The 17,892-nt window shown below is 37.6% G+C and overlaps 1 long non-coding RNA gene and 1 pseudogene across 1 annotated transcript; both read left to right on the top strand.

Moving 5' to 3' along the window:
- The first annotated feature begins 3,741 nt into the window (after window positions 1-3,741).
- On the top strand, window positions 3,742-5,386 carry LOC110734035. The gene is made up of 2 exons (XR_002513748.1): window positions 3,742-4,408; window positions 5,253-5,386. It is a non-coding gene; the product is annotated as an uncharacterized LOC110734035 (long non-coding RNA).
- A 230-nt stretch (window positions 5,387-5,616) lies between these two features.
- On the top strand, window positions 5,617-8,804 carry LOC110734085 (annotated as a pseudogene).
- The last annotated feature ends 9,088 nt before the right edge of the window (window positions 8,805-17,892 follow it).

The following is a 17,892-nucleotide window of genomic DNA, read 5'->3' as shown; positions in this document are numbered from 1 at the left end:
TTCTCAGGGCCAAAATGGCAATGCTCAAGGAGGGAATGGCCAAAGCAACAAAAATGGCGGAGGAAGCAACCACAATGGCAATGGTAGGACCAGTAATGGAAGAATCTATGTCATGAACCAGAGCGAGATTGACTCTAATGCCGATGTTGTGACGGGTACTTTTCTCGTGAACTCAAAACCTGCTTATTTACTTTTTGATTCTGGGGCATCTCATTCTTTTGTAGCCACTTCTTTCGTGAATAAACATGCTTTAAAACCTTCATCTTTGTATCAAACCAACATAACAATTCCTTCAGGGGAGGTAGTTCCTTGTAGATCCCTATACCAAGACATTCCAGTTAACATTGTTGGAACTGAGTTGCTTGCAAACCTTATTCAGTTTGACTTAACTGACTTTGATGTGATATTGGGGATGGATTGGCTTAGTAAATATAAGGCTAGAATTGAGTGTCATACCCAAAAGGTGTCTCTTAGGGGGCCAAGAGGGAATAGATACTCTTACCAGGGGGTTGTGTCAAAACCAGGGATCAGTATTGTGTCAGCCATGACTTTTCATTCTTATATCCGAAAGGGATACCCTATTTATTTATGCCATGTGCAAGATGTGAGTGTAGAAGAGAAATCCATAGAAAACATTCCAGTGGTGAGAGAATTCCAAGATGTGTTTCCAGATGAAATTCCAGGGATGCCGCCGGTTAGGGAGATGGATTTCAAAATAGACTTAGTGCCTGGGACTAGAGCTATTTCTAAAGCACCATATAGAATGGCACCAGCAGGGATGAAAGAGTTGAAGGTACAGTTAGAGGAGTTACTGGAGAAGGGTTATATAAGGCCAAGTGTGTCACCTTGGGGAGCACCGGTTTTGTTTGTGAGAAAGAAGGACGGATCCTTAAGGTTGTGTATTGACTACCGAGAGTTGAATAATGTCACTATAAAGAACAAATATCCATTGCCTAGGATCGAGGACTTGTTTGATCAGCTTAAAGGTGCTGGGATATTCTCAAAAATTGACTTGAGGACAGGATACCACCAGTTGAGGATTGCTAAGGAAGATATACCAAAGACAGCATTTTGCACAAGATACGGACATTATGAGTTAACTGTTATGCCTTTTGGACTCACTAATGCGCTGACAGCTTTTATGGATCTCATGAATAGAACTTTTCAGCTATATTTGGATAAATTTGTGGTGGTGTTCATAGATGATATTTTGGTGTACTCGAGGGATAGAGAAGAGCACAAAGAACATCTAAGAAAAGTATAGGAGATTCTTAGAGAGAAGAAGTTATATGCCAAATTTTCAAAATGTGAATTTTGGCTAGTGAAGGTAGCATTTCTAGGCCATGTGATCTCAAAGGAAGGAGTTGCGGTGGACCCATCTAAGATTCGAGCAGTTTCTGATTGGCCAAGACCCAAAAGTGTGACCGAAGTGAGAAGTTTCTTAAGGCTTGCTGGATACTATAGGAAATTTGTACAAGTTTTTTTGAGGATAGCTCAACCATTAACAAATTTGATGAAGAAAACTACTAAGTTTCAGTGGGATGAGAGGTGTGAACAATCTTTTCAAGAATTGAAGCGAAGACTCACCTCAGCACCAGTCTTAACCTTAACATCAGGGACTGAGGGGTTTGAATTTGGGTGTGTACTTATGCAACATGGGAAGGTTGTAGCTTATGCATCAAGGCAGCTCAAGAAACATGAACAGAATTACCCTACTCATGATTTGGAGCTAGGAGCGGTAGTGTTTTCTCTCAAGATCTGGAGACACTACTTGTATGGTGTGAGATTTAAGGTGTATACGGACCATAAGAGTCTTAAATGCATATTCACACAGACTCATTTGAACATGAGGCAAAGGAGATGGCTTGAGGTGCTAACCGATTACAACCCAGACATTCTGTATCACGAAGGAAAGGCGAACAAGGTAGCTGATGCTTTGAGTAGGAAGACAAGTCATACAGTGAACTTGATGATTTTAGCCAAGGAACTTTGTGAAGAATTTAGGAAGTTGAACTTGGAAGTTATAGAGTATGACCAAGTGAACGCTCAGTTGAATGCAATGTCAGTCAAACCTACCATATATGATGAGATTCGTGAGAAGCAAATGTTAGATGAGTGGTTGACCAAGGTGAGGAAGATGAAAGAAGAAGGGGCGACAACTGAGTTTGATGTTGATGATAGTGGAACAGTGAAATACAAACGGAGATGGTGTATTCTTAAAAATGAAGATCTCAAAAGGAAGATTTTAGAAGAATCTCACAACACCCCGTACTCTGTACACCCAGGAGGATATAAGCTCTATAAGGACCTTAAGAAACATTTTTGGTGGCCAAACATGAAGCGTGAAGTAGTCGAGTTTGTGGCAAGGTGCCTTACATGTCAGAAAGTGAAGATACAACATATGAGACCTGGAGGGAAGCTACAATAGTTAGATGTGCCAGGATGGAAGTGGGAGTCTATCTCTATGGATTTTGTGATGGGATTACCACTTACAAGGGCAGCAAAGAATGCTATTTGGGTCATAGTTGATCGTTTAACGAAAACAACAAGATTCATAGCAATAAAGGATACTTGGAATGTGAATTAGTTGGCAGCTGCCTATGTGAAAGAAATTGTGAGACTACATGGAGTTTCTAAAGATATTATTTCATACAGAGATCCAAGATTTTTATCAAAGTTCTGGGAAATGTTTCAGCAAGCATTTGGCACTATCCTGAAGTTTAGCACAGCATTTCACCCTGCTACAGATGGACAGACAGAGAGAACAATTCAGACCTTGGAGGACATGTTGAGAGCTTGTGTGATGGACTTTGGCGGAGCATGGGACAAAAGATTACCTATGATCGAATTTTCATACAATAATAGCCATCATGCAAGTATAGGAATGGCACCTTATGAAGCGTTGTATGAGAGAAAATGTAGGAGTCCCTTGTGTTGGAGCGATATCAGTGAGTCTTTGACTTTGGGGCCAGAAATGATTGAAGAAACAACGAAGCAAGTTAGGCTTATCCAGGCAAACATGAAGGCAGCTCAGGATCGACAAAAGTCATATGCAGACCAGAATAGGAGAATAGTGGAATTTGAATTTGGGGAAAAGGCTTTACTTAAGGTTTCACCTACCAAGGGAGTCATGCGGTTTGGTAGAAAAAGGGAATTTGAGTCCTAAATACATTGGCCCGTATGAAGTATTGAAGAGAGTTGGAGAGGTAGCATATCAACTAGCCTTACCCATGGAGTTAGCCAATGTTCACAATGATTTTCATGTTTCCCAACTCCGAAAGTATGTTCATGACCCTACCCATGTTATCCAACCCGAGACTATTGAGATAGATGAGACCTTAACTTTCGAAGAACGCCCTGTGAAAATTCTCGACACCAAAACGAGAAGTACCCGAAATAATTAAGGCGGTAAAGTTAGTTAAAGTCCTATGGCCTAATCAGAATTCTGAAGAAGCAACTTGGGAAGCTGAGCATGATATGAAAAAACGTTACCCATAACTTTTCGACCAGGTATGCCAAGTTTCGAGGTCGAAACTTTTAAAGGGGGGTAGAATGTAATACTAACTTATCTTTTATCTTCATGTGAGACTTTTTGAGAGCTAATTTTAAAGTTCGAGGACGAACTTTCGTTTTAAGGGGGAGTAGATGTAATACCCCAAATTTTGGAGTATTAATTTTGGAGTATTTTTTTTAGTCAACGATTTCTTTTCAAAAATAAATAAACTTTAAAACTAATTATTATTTTCAAATTGTAAAAATATTATTATTATTATTTTCGGATTTGATAAAAAAAAAAAATTGACTTTGGATAATTTACAAAAACGGATTTTGCATACTGGAAAAAAAAATTGGCAAAGGTGGATAAAGGCTGATAACAAAATCAGTTAAAATTTTGATCCTATCCCATGAACTTTCTAGAGTCTCAAGATTGATTTATAAATATATGTTTCATCTTTCTAATACTATCATTACGATTTAAAAAAAAAAAAAAAAAAGTTTCGAAGCCGAAATACCGACTTTGGAAAGCAACTCGTCACTTTCCTCATTGTTGGGTATGATAATTGATCATTACTATCTACTTTATTTAATTACTTACTGATCTTCTCCTTGGTTCACTTAATTAGACTTTGTGGTGGATGTTCTGGCTCTTGGGTTCGAAAGTTTGGTAGGTGATTATGATGATGATGATATAATATCTCACGTTTGACTCATCAATTAGTTCATCTAGTTGTCTATTTTTGGGGTGATTAGACTATGGGTGGTGACAAATCAATTTTACGCTCAATTCTTTTTTTTCCGTTAGTCGTACAATTATCTAATTTAGGCTATTTATTTGTCTATTTGTAGACGGAGGCTACTAGGTGATCATTCCGGAGTTAATTACCTTGAATTTTTACGCACAATCAAGGTACTTTTCAATGTCCATCATCTTTAGAATCCCGTTAGGAAATTATTTTGAAATATTATGTGTCAAATACGTGCTTATGTAATTATATGTGATGAGTGTGTTATCGTATGTTATTATGGAATCATATATTATATATGAGTTTTCTATTTTGTGTACTAGTATATGTAATTTCAAAAAAAAAATATGATTATTTGTTATCGTATGAGTTTTTTTTTTTAAATATAATCTTGGGTATTGGATGATTGATTATATGTGATTGATGGTCTATATGTCATGTAGGATGACTATGGTCTAATAATACTGAAATTGATGTGTTGTTACTTGAAATTAAATTGATTTGTGCAATACTTGTGTACAGTGTAATTGGATGATATAATCTAATAAAATGTACAGCGAATTTTAATTTAAGAAGGGAAATGAAACCCAAAAGGGTGAAGAACAGGTTGCCCACTAGTAGTGATGGTTGCTACTAGTTGGTTTAATTTATTGTATATTGTTGTTAGTCTTCCTCCTAATCACTAGGTATTAGTGAGGGGTGTGCACACTAGGGACATTCTGTTTTATTTTATGGCCAATTGGGGTGACGCGCGGCCCTCTGTAAAGTAGGTGGTGACAGGTACTAGTCCCGGCTTACTGGCGTTCTCTTTCCCTTTCTTAAATAAAGTAATAATATGTTATGTGACTATTTGAACTTGGTTGAGTATTAAAATATTTATGAGACTATATTATGTATAAATTGTTTTAAACTAAAATTTATTTATTTTACGGGATGGAGTTGGAATTAATCAGTTTATCTGATTTTTGGGAGTCTTCTCTCTTTTCTCGTTTCTGATTTATTTTGCAGGTTGGTAGAAAGGGTACTCGGTTACGTGTGATGAGACGTTAGAATAATCACGTAGCTAAGACAATTTAGTTTATCCCCGAGTTTAATTATTTCCTCTCAGTTATTGGTTTCAAATAATTGCAGTTTTGATGTAATGACTATTTTATTTTGCCACAACTTAGACCACTTAGTTATTTTAAATATTATGTTATTTTTGCTTTGCATTTATTTTCTACGGAAAATAAGTGTAGCAGTAACACTTCCAGAGTTCGATGGTTGGGTTTTTAAAAGTTAAAGGTTACACTTATTGTTTTTAAAGACTCGAATTTTGGGGGTGTTACATATAAATTGTTTAGTGGTTGATGTCAATTTTTTCGTATGTTTAATGAATTGTTACTTTTTGGTTTAGTTGGGGGAGAGGAGATTGCATCAAATAGATCGTGTAACTTATACTGTCTCTGTTATTTGTCGTATAATCTGTATGTAATTTTTGCAGGATCCTCAGCCTGAATATAGTCTTTTTGCTACCATTGTGCATTCAGGATTTTCACCTGAGTCTGGACATTATTATTCATACATTAAGGTTCACTTTTGACCTTTGTACATACATAATTTGCAGACTTAATGAATAGATTGGTTGCTTATTATCTGTTTTTTTTCCTTTCTATTTATAATATATGCAGGATGTGATGGGTCGTTGGTATTGCTGCAATGATTCTTATGTGACATTATCAACTTTGCAAGAAGCACTTTCTGAGAAAGCTTATATTCTTTTTTTCACCCGGAATGGCCATAGACCTGTTGCTGTTGATAATATTACTGTGTTAAATGGAGTGAAGCCTAATGGGATTAATGGCAGCAACATGCCTAAGTCTCCGAGGAGCTCTATTGCTGCAAAAGCAATGAACATGAAATTATCTAATGCACCTTCTCTTGTTAAAGGCATTCCACTTGCTAGTAAAAATGTTGATGCTTCTGCTATTCTACAAAATAAGTTCAGTGGCCTCACAAATTCACTTGCTAAAAGAGTTCTGGTAGTGATAATGGGACACTTGATGTTCAAAAAAAGGACGCTGTGAGAAGTAATGGAAAACTGAGCCATTCTGTTTGTAAGCAGATGAATGGAAACAATGTGCATTCAATGCAAAATAACAATGGAAACTGTAGGAATGGTGAACAAAATGCCGTTGCAAGTAGCCAGGTTTTGATAAATGGTGATACTCATCTCAAGAATGGGAATCTCGGTCCTGTAAAAGGAAGTCTCTCTGAAGACAATGGCTTAAAAAACAAAGAGTTTGCCGGGAAGGTGATTGATAATGGCGTCATCCATAATGGTCAAAGAAATGAGCGTAGTGATTTCTCTGGCCCGAGAAAGCTGGAAAATGCAGAGAGTGCAGGGAAGAAGCTGGACAATGGTGCCCTTCATATTGGTCACAGTTATAAGTGTATTGATTTCCCTGGCTCCAAGAGAAATTTGGAAGACAGAGACTCATGCATTTTATTAGCCAAAGATGCCAAATCCCGGGCTAAAGTTGAAGAATTTAAGGAACTGTATGTATTTTTATTCAAAATGCACTCCTCTTCTCCCATCCCAAACTCATGAATAGGATGTGTAAACAAACAAAGGAGAGTCAAGTTTTCCTTCGGCCCCCACCCCCCTCCCCCCTCACTCCTCACAACTAGGGATGTCAATGGGGCGGGGCGGATGTTGGCCTTCCCATCCCCATCCCCACCTAATATTTTCATCCCCATCTCCATCCCCACCTAATATGTGTCGTACAAAGTATTATAATTAATATTGTATTTTATGTAATTATTTTATAGAATAAAAGTATGTAATTTTGCTTTAAAAGATATATAGTTGTGGGTATGAGGTGGGGATGGGGCGGGTACGAAGTGGGGCGGGGCGGAGATTGGGCGGGTACAACTTAAAATCCACCCCCGCCCCATTACCCATGGCGGGTATGGTTTTTATCCCCATCCCCGCCCCACCACCCGCCAAATCGAGAACATCCCCGCCCCAATGGGGCGGGTCTCCTACTTGACCCGCCCCACTGATATCCCTACTCACAACACAACATAAGAAGTGGATTTATGCTCCCCCACCCCCCTATTCAGGAAATTCTTACGTCACAGAACATGTGGAATAATTTTAGTAACCAACACATTCCATTTTATATTATATAATAGCTACTTTTGAGTTATGAAACAACACTCTTAAAAACAGAAATATATGAATATTAATTAGTGATTAATAAGAAGAAAAGGATGATATGCTTATGTACAACTGATATTGTAGCAAGTCTATGCTCGTTGCACTCTTTGTTACTGGTTTATGTGTTTTGACATGAAGTCTTTTGAATTTATTCAGGTTCTTTTATTTATTTATTTATTTTATTTTTGTTTATTTGAATTGAATTTGTTTAAGTTAGAGCTGAATATAATAGAGTATGATGATAACTGATAAGATCGAAGTATAAATAAAAATCGTTTAGCTGATTATTATATGATAGCCATATCATGTGATGCTTATTCAGTTTTACTTCTAAGTCGAGTAGAGTTATGTTTTCTTGTCCATGTCATTTAAGAGATTGCTAGTACTAGTTCTAGCTGCATATCATATGCTTTCGTGCACCAGTTTACTTAAATGACCAGTTTACTTAAATGCTGAATTTATTTCTCGAGAGTTTTTCTTATGTTGATATTTTATTGAATATCCAGTCTTCAAAAGGAGGCTGCATTAGCTCTACAAACATCTGGCTGGTCTGATAAGGTTTATGAATACATGAGATCAAAGAAGAGGGCGTGTGTGGATGCTTGCAGCTCAACAGACAACAAAGAGCCAAAGTAAGTCTTTCAATTTTAAAACAAGTTCAGTGTTCTTATATTGAACAAGATTGGTCAATAAAGTGAAGTTACTTTATATTAATGTAAGAGGATCACAGTATAATAACTAAAAAGTAGTATAAAGTAGGGGAAAAAAAACAAAGAATTTGTTGACTGAAATGCTGATTATTTACTTTTACATTGATTAATAGTGTTTTTTTTTTTTTTTTTTTTTTTTTTTTTTGGGACATAACTTGAACAAAGCTGTTTGCTCTGCAGTCAAAGTTTTGCATCTCACATTGTTTTTAACTGGAATGAAAGTACTAATCTCTAATATTGGGCAGAGTTAAGTTGTTAGGTTTGACTCTTATAGTAGGGGAGGGCATGGTGATGAATATTGCAGTGTAATTAGAAGAAGAAAGGAGGCTAAATAGATAAGCAACGGGGAGGAAAGAGCTCAAATTTTGACAGTTAGTTACAGTAGTTCTTAGATTGTGAACAATTCTCTTTAGTGATTTAGTAAGAGGATTGCATATGCTTCTGGTCCTTCTTCCAGAGAACCAGTGTTCACTAGAAACCCCGATATTGTTACACTGATATATTTTGTGTTCATATTTGACAAACACCTGGATACAGTGGTATGCTATAATTCTACCTTTGACGCGTCTGAGACATTGGATTTTCCCCCTAATGTTCTGCCACTAGTATATTGAAATGATATTTTCTTCATAGAAGAATCATCTTCACCTTTACGGCTGGAACCTTGTGCTTCCTTACTCTTTTTTTGGGATAAAATAGCCTGGTAAAACTTAGTATATGTTATTACCATATTAAATATTTCATGTGCACTTTTCTTTCAAGCAAGCGCACCTAATTGGAAGAAAGAATAATGCTAAGATATTAAATTTGGTATGGATTATGAAGATTATTACAGTAAAATATGTACTCTCTTGTCTTTTATCTATCCTCCTTTTCATTTTTTTTTTGTCTAAATATCATCTCCTATACCCCCCAACTTTTGTCCTCTTGTCTCCTCTTCAATGCTTCTAGTTTCATTATTACTATCTCCAGCCATTATTTTTTCCATTGACAATAAGCCCTCACCCACTAATACATTTTCTTTCTAGCTGGCTAAGGCCTAAATTTGTAGAGTTGATGTTTATGAGTATCACCATAGATCTTTTAGGATATACTGGCTGGCAAAGACATTAATAGATGGTGATGAACTCGAATAGAGTTTTGAAGATAGAAGAAAGTTAGTCTACAAATTTTCTTCTAATGCTGATCTATTTATATCTTTCATAGATGGGATATATAGGCTCCCTACCCAAGTTGTGACTCACAGACAAGGGTACAAAAATGTTGACTACATAATCATACATGCTTTAGTGAGCATAGCACAATGTCTGTGATTTCCCAAGGCGGTTTATAGCTTTAGTATCATAATCATCTTTATAAGATAGACGGGAAGAGATATCTGCTTTTCAACAGCTTGTTTCTGAGTTCCTTTAATGGTGAACTTAATAATAATCATGGTATCCTAAGAGGCCTTCAACTGAAGATCCAGTATCACCAACTTTCTTTGCGTTACTTAAGCTGTTCTCAGAAGTGTAGGCTGACTAACTGAATGCTACCTGTGAGTGGCTCTTAAACAATTCATTCTGTTTCTACCTGATTAGAGAGTAATGTTAAGGTCTTAAGTATGTACCTGTTTAGACTTTACTCACTTTAGAGAGTATTGTTAATATACTCCTTTTTTAAATAATAAACATAGATTGTATACTTCTACTGTGTTTATTGTCAGTGGTAAATGGTGTCAATAAAGTCAGAGTGCTCCTTGGCATTGGTAAACTTTGTTGTGTTTAACATGTTTATTAGTCTTGATTTTTTCTCGGGCTATAAATCCAGTTTGTTGCTTGAAAAGTTGATTACATTGGTTTAAAAACCTTGTGCTTTGACCATTTCATTCTAAAGGGGAGATCGACTCTATGAGACCATTGGAGAGTAGGCCGGTTGTCTACTTGAATGTCTATGAGACCATATGGACTCACAGAGACCACTTCTCTTCTTGAAACTATTTGTTTGCCGTCTCCTATGATTGCATTAAAAAAAGCTTGTAATTATTGAAAAGTTATTGGTAGAATTTTCAAGTGGCTCCATGAATATTACAAATACTAATTTGTACTAGGATCCTTGGTAAAGGGTGCCCTTGTTATTTGCTTCTTTCAAAATTTAATAAATTTAACTAACTTGGTCCCTTGTGTGGCAAATTTCTTCATTCGGGAAGTTTTGTGGCTTGTGAGGCTCTTTGTAATAAATTGGTTCTTGAGGTTGAGGTCTGTATGTAGGGATATATGTTCCAATTTATCATCAATTTATGGTCCTTCATATTCTCTCTGTTTTTGCCTTTTGGGTTATTGGGATATCAGAATCACCACATTTTAAGAAGGCCTTTTTGACCATCTGCTGCATGTGTGTCAATACGCCACATAAGAATGAGGATTTATAAGTGGAATATGTACCTAAGAACTTGACCTTTAAATTGGATACTTGTGCTGCTATGAACCACAAATTAAAAAAGGTGGTGAGGAACTATAAGTGGAATATGTACCTAAGCACTTGACTTGGAATTGGACACTTGTGCTGCTATGAATCACAAGTAAAAGATGGTTAGGGAGGTTGAGATCATAAAGAAGACTAGAAGAAGTAATCTCTTTCTCATCTTGGCCTTTAGGTTATAAGGTTATTGTTCTTGTAAGTTTGAGTGGTTTTAATGTAATTATATGCGTGGGTCAAATAAGGCTTCAATTAAAGTAGCTGACACTGATTAAAAATATAATTGTTTGGATTTTGTGATTTAAGTTTCCTTGAAAGAATCTCTTTGGTTCCCGTTTCCTTCAATCCAATTGCATGTTTACATGATCATTTTTGATAGAAATTCTTTTGTAGAATGTTGTGCCTTATTTTTTGTGCCCTGATTGACAAGAGTGCCTTCCTGTTTTGATTTTGCGCCATGTTATTTTAAATGTACTTCCTCAATTTTTTTTATACTTGCAACAATTTGACTTTTACACTATTCATATGTTCCACTTTGACTAAATTTGATGTTTTATAACTAAGGAAAAATAATAATGTGGGATCTTGTTAGATTTGTCTCGATTTTACTATTTTAAGATCATATGCCTATATTTTTTTACATATTGGTAATTAAAAACATTAATTATTGAAATAATGCATCAACAAGTTTGAAAGGAAAAGTGTTGCAAGTATAAAAAAAAAAAAAAAAAAAAAACAAAGGAAGCAGTATTTTTTACCCATATTTGACATCCATGCCAAATCTTTATAATATAGTATTTGACAATGGGAACCTGGATTTTTTAATTTTTATGCTCTATTTGAATTGATGGGTCATAGGTTTGGTACTTTGCTTCAAGGTTTTATTGGCTCTTGTGTCTGGTCCGTCCTTGAAGCTGGGCTTTTTAGTGATGTGAGAGTAACATAAATTGTACAGTCTATACTTTCAGGTCCCTTGTAGGTTGAGATCTTCCCTTTTACACGAGTTGTACAGTATACAGTTGAAATTTATTTTTGCCAATTGTGCTAATGAGTCATTAAGGACACGCTGGAGGGATTCTTTATCAGAGATGTAGGTGGTGGGATAGCGGAGATCCCTTTCGTGTTTGCCATTTCATACCTCGTGTATCTGAATTTCCTATGATGGCTCTTAGGATGTACCTATCACTGAAACTATCACCCTAATGTGATCTCTACGGATGATGTCCCCATGAAGTTATGTGATTATGGTTATGGGGTGATGTACCACTTGTCTTGAGCCCTTGCTAAAGGGGTGATGGGTACCTTGCACTATGTTGTGACAGCTTATGGTAGATTCTATTTTAAGGTTCCCAGGTAACGTTCGGCTAGTTGCCTAGTCCAGTTATAGTTTCTGATTTTATTTCGTCAATTGTTGGAGCACAAGGGACATTAATGTTTGTGGTACTCCTGGGATATATATATATATATATATATATATATATATATATATATATGAGTTTGTTTGAACTAAATGAAAGGATTTATTGGATTGGGTGGTCTAGTCTTATTTCCTTTTGTTTCTCCTCTTCAGCTCGCCCTATTCTTTTTTTCTTTTTTAGTTGGGTATTTAGGAGTGAAGGAACCAATATTTTAGCTTCTAGTTTGCCTGACGCTCACTAAGCATTCCCTAATTTATTTCAAATAGATTTAACATGTGATTGGAACTTTTTTCTTCCCCAAATTTTTGTAATTTTGCTGGAATATTGATTCTTTCTAGTTCTAAATCCATCCCTTAATGGCACTAATCTTTTTCAGGATAGAGCTGTGTTTTTTGGTTTGATATCTTATTCTTTGCTGTTTGATTGAAGTTATAATTGTGTATACAATCTAAATATGTAGTGGAATTAGTTATTTGGACAATTTTCAATGAAAGGTGATAAACTCTTTCATCTAGAGGTGGTGGACAATGAAAAATGATGGTTATATTATACTGGATAATTTTTCAGTGCTTCATGAGTTGGATTAGTGTTTCTGTATGACCCGATAACCCGAACCTGAAATCCTGATACTTCTATCGGCAAGCTGAGAACCTACACAATGAACAGAAGTCAGCTAACCCCGGGGTGGTCCGGGGAAAACCACTCCGATGATAAAGTTAGAAAGTGTTTATAAGATGATAAGTAAGAGAGAGAAAGAAGAGAGAGAAAGATAGAGAGAGAGAGAGTAATTAATGCTTACCATTTAATGAAGCTTAACCTACTATTTATAATAAACCTCATGACAGGTGGCTACAAGGCATGCAAGGCTTTTCTCGCCAAGTGTCAACAAAAAGGCTGCCACGTGCCAAGTACTGTAGGGCCCGATAAGGCCGATATGTCTGCTTTTTATAGCTTATCAGCCCTTTCCTGGCTGATATCTTTCCTTTTTAGATGATATCAGCCATTGTCATATATCATCCCATACAACTAGCCCCCCAAGTGAGGACGTTAGATTATTGATCGACGTTCTCACTTTATATGACGTTAGATTTTTACTTTCTTTTCATAGTATAAAATTTTGTGATTTATTAATTTAGTTTAGTACTATGTTTCTTGCACTCTGTTAAGTGTATCTATTATAATATTCGTTGTAATTTTCGTGGGCGTTTTACAAATGACCTTGTATGCCAATAGGACACAAGGTGTACTTAATACTAAATGGGAGCGAAAAACTCCGTTTTCCCCTCAAGTGACCTTGTGTGTCGATAGGACACCAGGTCTACTCAATAAACTAAATGGAAGCGAAAAACTCTGTTTTCCCTCCAAGAGACCTTGTGTGCCGATAGGACACCAGGTCTACTTAATAAACTAAATGGGAGCGAAAAACTCCGTTTTCCCCCCAAGTGACCTTGTGTGCCGATAGGACACCAGGTCTACTTAATAAACTAAATGGGAGCGAAAAACTCCGTTTTCCCTCCAAGAGACTTTTTGTGCCGATAGGACACCAGGTCTACTTAATAAACTAAATGGGAGCGAAAAACTCTGTTTTCCCCCAAGTGACCTTGTGTGCGATAGGACACAAGGTGTACTTAATAAATTAACTGCTAAAACGCTGTCGTTTAGGAGATGAATCATTTGCTAGGTTTGAAGCGGGAAATATGGTATGAGGTAGGACACGTGTCGCTAATCTATCGACTTACATTTAAATTCCCCAAATTATCCTAACCCTTGGATATCTGACCCAAACGTCACATCAGTTTCTTCCCTTTTTAAAATCTGCCTTTTATTTTCACATTCAAAAAACATTTTTTTTAAAAAAAACAAAAAGTCGGTTTAAACAACTAAGATTTCAAGAAAAGGGCTTCCATCTTCATCTCCTTCGTCGTCATAGCAAGCCAACACTTATTTGTCTGCTCGTTATTTAGAAGCGCAATTTGAAGTTCTACACTCTGGGCGAATAGCTTTAAGGTATTTACATAATTTTAATCATAATTTTTATTAGAAAAGGATTTTCATGCTTCATAATTCGACTTTTTATATCTCCCTCTTTTTTTAAGTTTAGGATTTTAGATGTCCAATAGTAGTATTGAGGAAGAACTCCCTTCCCTAAGTACTGTTAGGCGTCGTCTTATTAGACAATCGTTGGGTAAAGATCTCGGCCGTTCCGGAGGGACTGCTTCTTCTCTGTCTGACAATATTGACGATCCGTTTCAGCCGTTATCTCCAGAAGAGCAAAAGAAAGCCTTTTATCTTCACAAATTACTAGCCGACTGCGAGAAGGCTACCCGCCCTGTTAACCCATGTATTCCGGAGGGTACAGAAATTCTTGATATCGAACCAGTGAACGTCCGTTATCATCTGAGGAGTTTTGACAACACGCGGTTCGACCAATACAGCTCTAACGTTGGGAATATTGGTGTAAATACCACTTTTATGCCGAGAATGAAACAAACAAGTTACCAACCCGAGGTTGCGGCCAGAGAAGCTGCTGAATCAAGTAAAAAACCTTGGCAAGGTCAGGTGGTAAGTCCTAGCTCTTCTGATTCCGACAGAGAAGAGGGTCCCTCATCTCGGCGTGAAGATCAAACATCTCCCGTTCATGAATCCGCAATAAACTCGGTTGAAGATGACGACAACTCTGACGACGAGAGTAGTGACAATGTCATTGACTTAACCGCAGAAATAATTCAAGAGGAGAGACTGGATGAAGAGTACAACTCTGAGACCGATGACAATAATTTTCGGCAACCTCTTGTCTTGCCGAGGAATAGTAAAGTAGGGAAAGCCATAATAAGCGAGAAATTCCGAAAAACTGCAACAGAGAAGGATTACTGCCGTCGTGCCAAGCGATTTTATAACCTTCCTAACGGCTATGACCTTTATCTTCCAGCCACAGGATCTTCTGTTCTTGATTGCCCTGCTGGTCATGTTGTCGTTTATGCTAAGCATTTTGATTTTGGTTTACGATTTCCTCTTCATCCATTTGTAGCAAAAGTTTTAAAAGCTTGGAATGTTTGCTTAGTTCAGTTAACCCCTCCCACAATTCGTGCTGTAATCGCTCTTGTGTGGGTTTTGCTGTATAGAAATTTTCCCCTAACTCTTAACGCTTTCCGGAAGCTGATGACCCTGAAAAGAGATGGCCAATCTGAGGGTTGGTGGTCTTTGTACACTGCTTCTAGAAAATATACCGTTCACCCTAAGCTATCTAGTTGTAAAAGGTGGCAAGACAAGTTTTTCTTTTTATCTGTTCCCGATGATTACCCTATTCGGAGAACTTTTTATCGGCCACATCCTCGATTTGACACTATTCCCGAGAGGGAACTTGGCCGTCATGAACTTAGAGCTGTCAATTACTTTGACATTATTGAATCCCAAGATGATGAAGGTAGACCTCGCCTTGCTCCAAAGGTGTGGGTTCCTAATGTGGGATACATTCTCGGCAATGCCCCATTGTCACATGTCGGTTTGTGCTGGACTGACTGTTGTGGTACTAACCCCTTATTTGTAATTATGTTTATGATTTGATTTTGTGCTGTCTTTTATCTACATAACATCAACTTTATCTTAACCTTAACCCCTCTTTATATGTGCAATAGGTGTTGACAAGCTAGATAATAAGCAGCTTGGATTGTCAGCTGACGGTAAAAAGGTTATTCGGAGGTGTCCTAGAGCTCCTAACCCTAGTTACGACACACTTGCGTCATATTGTAGTCGCGCCTCTCCAGTCAATCCAAAGAGAAAAGCTGAAAAAATGGCTGATGATCAGTCAAAGAAGAGAAAACTGTCCACTTTAAGAAATCGTCGAGGTGGTAATGTCGCAGCAGCGAACACCAGGGTATTCGACACCCAGGCTGAGAAGAAATCCAGGGCAAATGACAATAAAACCACACACTTATCTCAGCCTTCCAAGCCTTCTGCTGTCAAAGACAAGACAATAGTTCAAACCGAACCAATTACTAAAAAGATGACCGAGAAGGTGGAGATTGAAGATCTCACTCGAACTTCCGAATGTCCCCCGCCGCAACCTACAGAGACAGTTCTACCAGCTGGTCCAAACATCCCCATTACGACTGGTGGGTCTGATACCAGCATTCCCGGGTTTATTTATCGATCTCAGCAATGGATCGAGCGCCCAGAAGGGAGGTTTCCTTGTTCTGAGAGGGTTCTCTGTTCCCCCTGGCCATTCTAGGGATCGATGGCAGCCAAACCTTGACGTGTACCGAAATGAATCTCTATATACCGATGATCCGATGCAAGGTGGTAATCTCGGATATCGGCTGTTATGCAACTTGGCTCCTCCCCTGGACAGACCGGTGGGCGAAATCAGTCCCCTTGCTGCTGTTCATATGCATAATATGATGAAGGTACTCATTTGTTTTACTTTTACCTCGATACTTTATCTGTATGGGCAAAATTGTTATAACTCGGCTACGAGTTTATTATTATTTTTGTTATTGTTATTTATTATTTTTTTTACTTATTTTACTGTATTATGTTCTTATACTGAGACAACTTTTATACGTAGGCCGTCATGTCTGGTACGGAACTAGTTGAGATGTACCGCTACTATCAGGAGCAATATCATCAATCTTCTGCCAACCAGAATGCCTTACAAACTGCCTTAAACAATGCTGAAAAGGCTTTAAATTTGCTGAAAGAGGTCAAAAAGAGAGATGACCTGGAGTTGGCGTCTTTGAAGGACAAAGCTGGCAAGGTTGAAGGACTTGAGAAGGAGGTTCAACAACTGAAGAGCCAAATTGCCGAAAAGAACCTTGATCTTGAGCGTCTTCCTATACTTGAGAAAGACCTCAGCGATTCTAAGGCAAAGATTCAAAATCTTGAAGAGAAGGTTCATAAGATGGAGGCTGACAAGCCAGGTATTCGGCAAAGAGCTGTCGGTCGCTACTTGGCTTCAAAAGAATTTTGCACTCGGTTACAAGATCGCTTTGATGGCGGTTGGACAGCCGTGCAGAGATGTATTGCCCAGGCCGCCAGTTGGAAAAAGGAAGTCTGGGCTAAGGTTGAAAAAGCCTTTCATGATGAAGCCTTCAAGATTCCTTCCGGTTTTGAACAACAGGAATTTGCTGAGGAGGATCTTTTCAACGCAGAGCCAAGCGCTGATGAAGGTTTGAAAGATCCTAGCATTTTGGAATCCCCGACGACGTCTAACAATAAACAATCTTGAAGGGGCGGGCAGTCATCACCGACATCTTCTTGTGGGTCTTGTGTTATTGGACCTTATCGGACTTAGTTTGAAGTGTTTTCTTTTCGTTTTTATCAAACTATTTTTGTATATTAAAGCTGCTTTATCGGCATATGCCCTTTTTGTGGTGGTGCCTGTCGATTATTCTCGTACTATTTCCAACATTTAATCGCTCTCTTTTAACTTACGCTATTTTTATAACTGCCAACGTTATGTATTACTGATAACTTATGAACTTTATATTATTACTCTACTAGTCTTAACGCCCTTATTTTAACATTCTATTATATCCATCTCGTCAGTAAGACAAAAGTTGAGACAAAAGATAATTTGAAGCAGGTGCTTATTAAATTAAGCCCTTTTCTATACTTCTTGCTACACTTCTTGCCCCCCTAGTGCATATGCTTGTTGTACAACCGTATGCACTATAATATTTCATGTTACTGATCCAGAGCATAATATCGGTCGCTTGCTGCACTAATTTAGTCAGTCAAGCACCCTCTCGGTTATCATTATCAGAGCTACACCTCTTGTCGGTGTATACTCGATTTGATTTGACCGGAATTATATTTTGAACCAGCAACCTCGTGGGGTAATGACTACAACTGATCAGGTTGCG

The sequence above is a fragment of the Chenopodium quinoa genome, unplaced genomic scaffold (genome assembly GCF_001683475.1).
Source record: "Chenopodium quinoa cultivar QQ74 unplaced genomic scaffold, ASM168347v1, whole genome shotgun sequence".
In the NCBI taxonomy this organism is placed as follows: Eukaryota; Viridiplantae; Streptophyta; class Magnoliopsida; order Caryophyllales; family Amaranthaceae; genus Chenopodium; species Chenopodium quinoa.
This window is presented reverse-complemented; position numbering and strand designations above follow the sequence as displayed.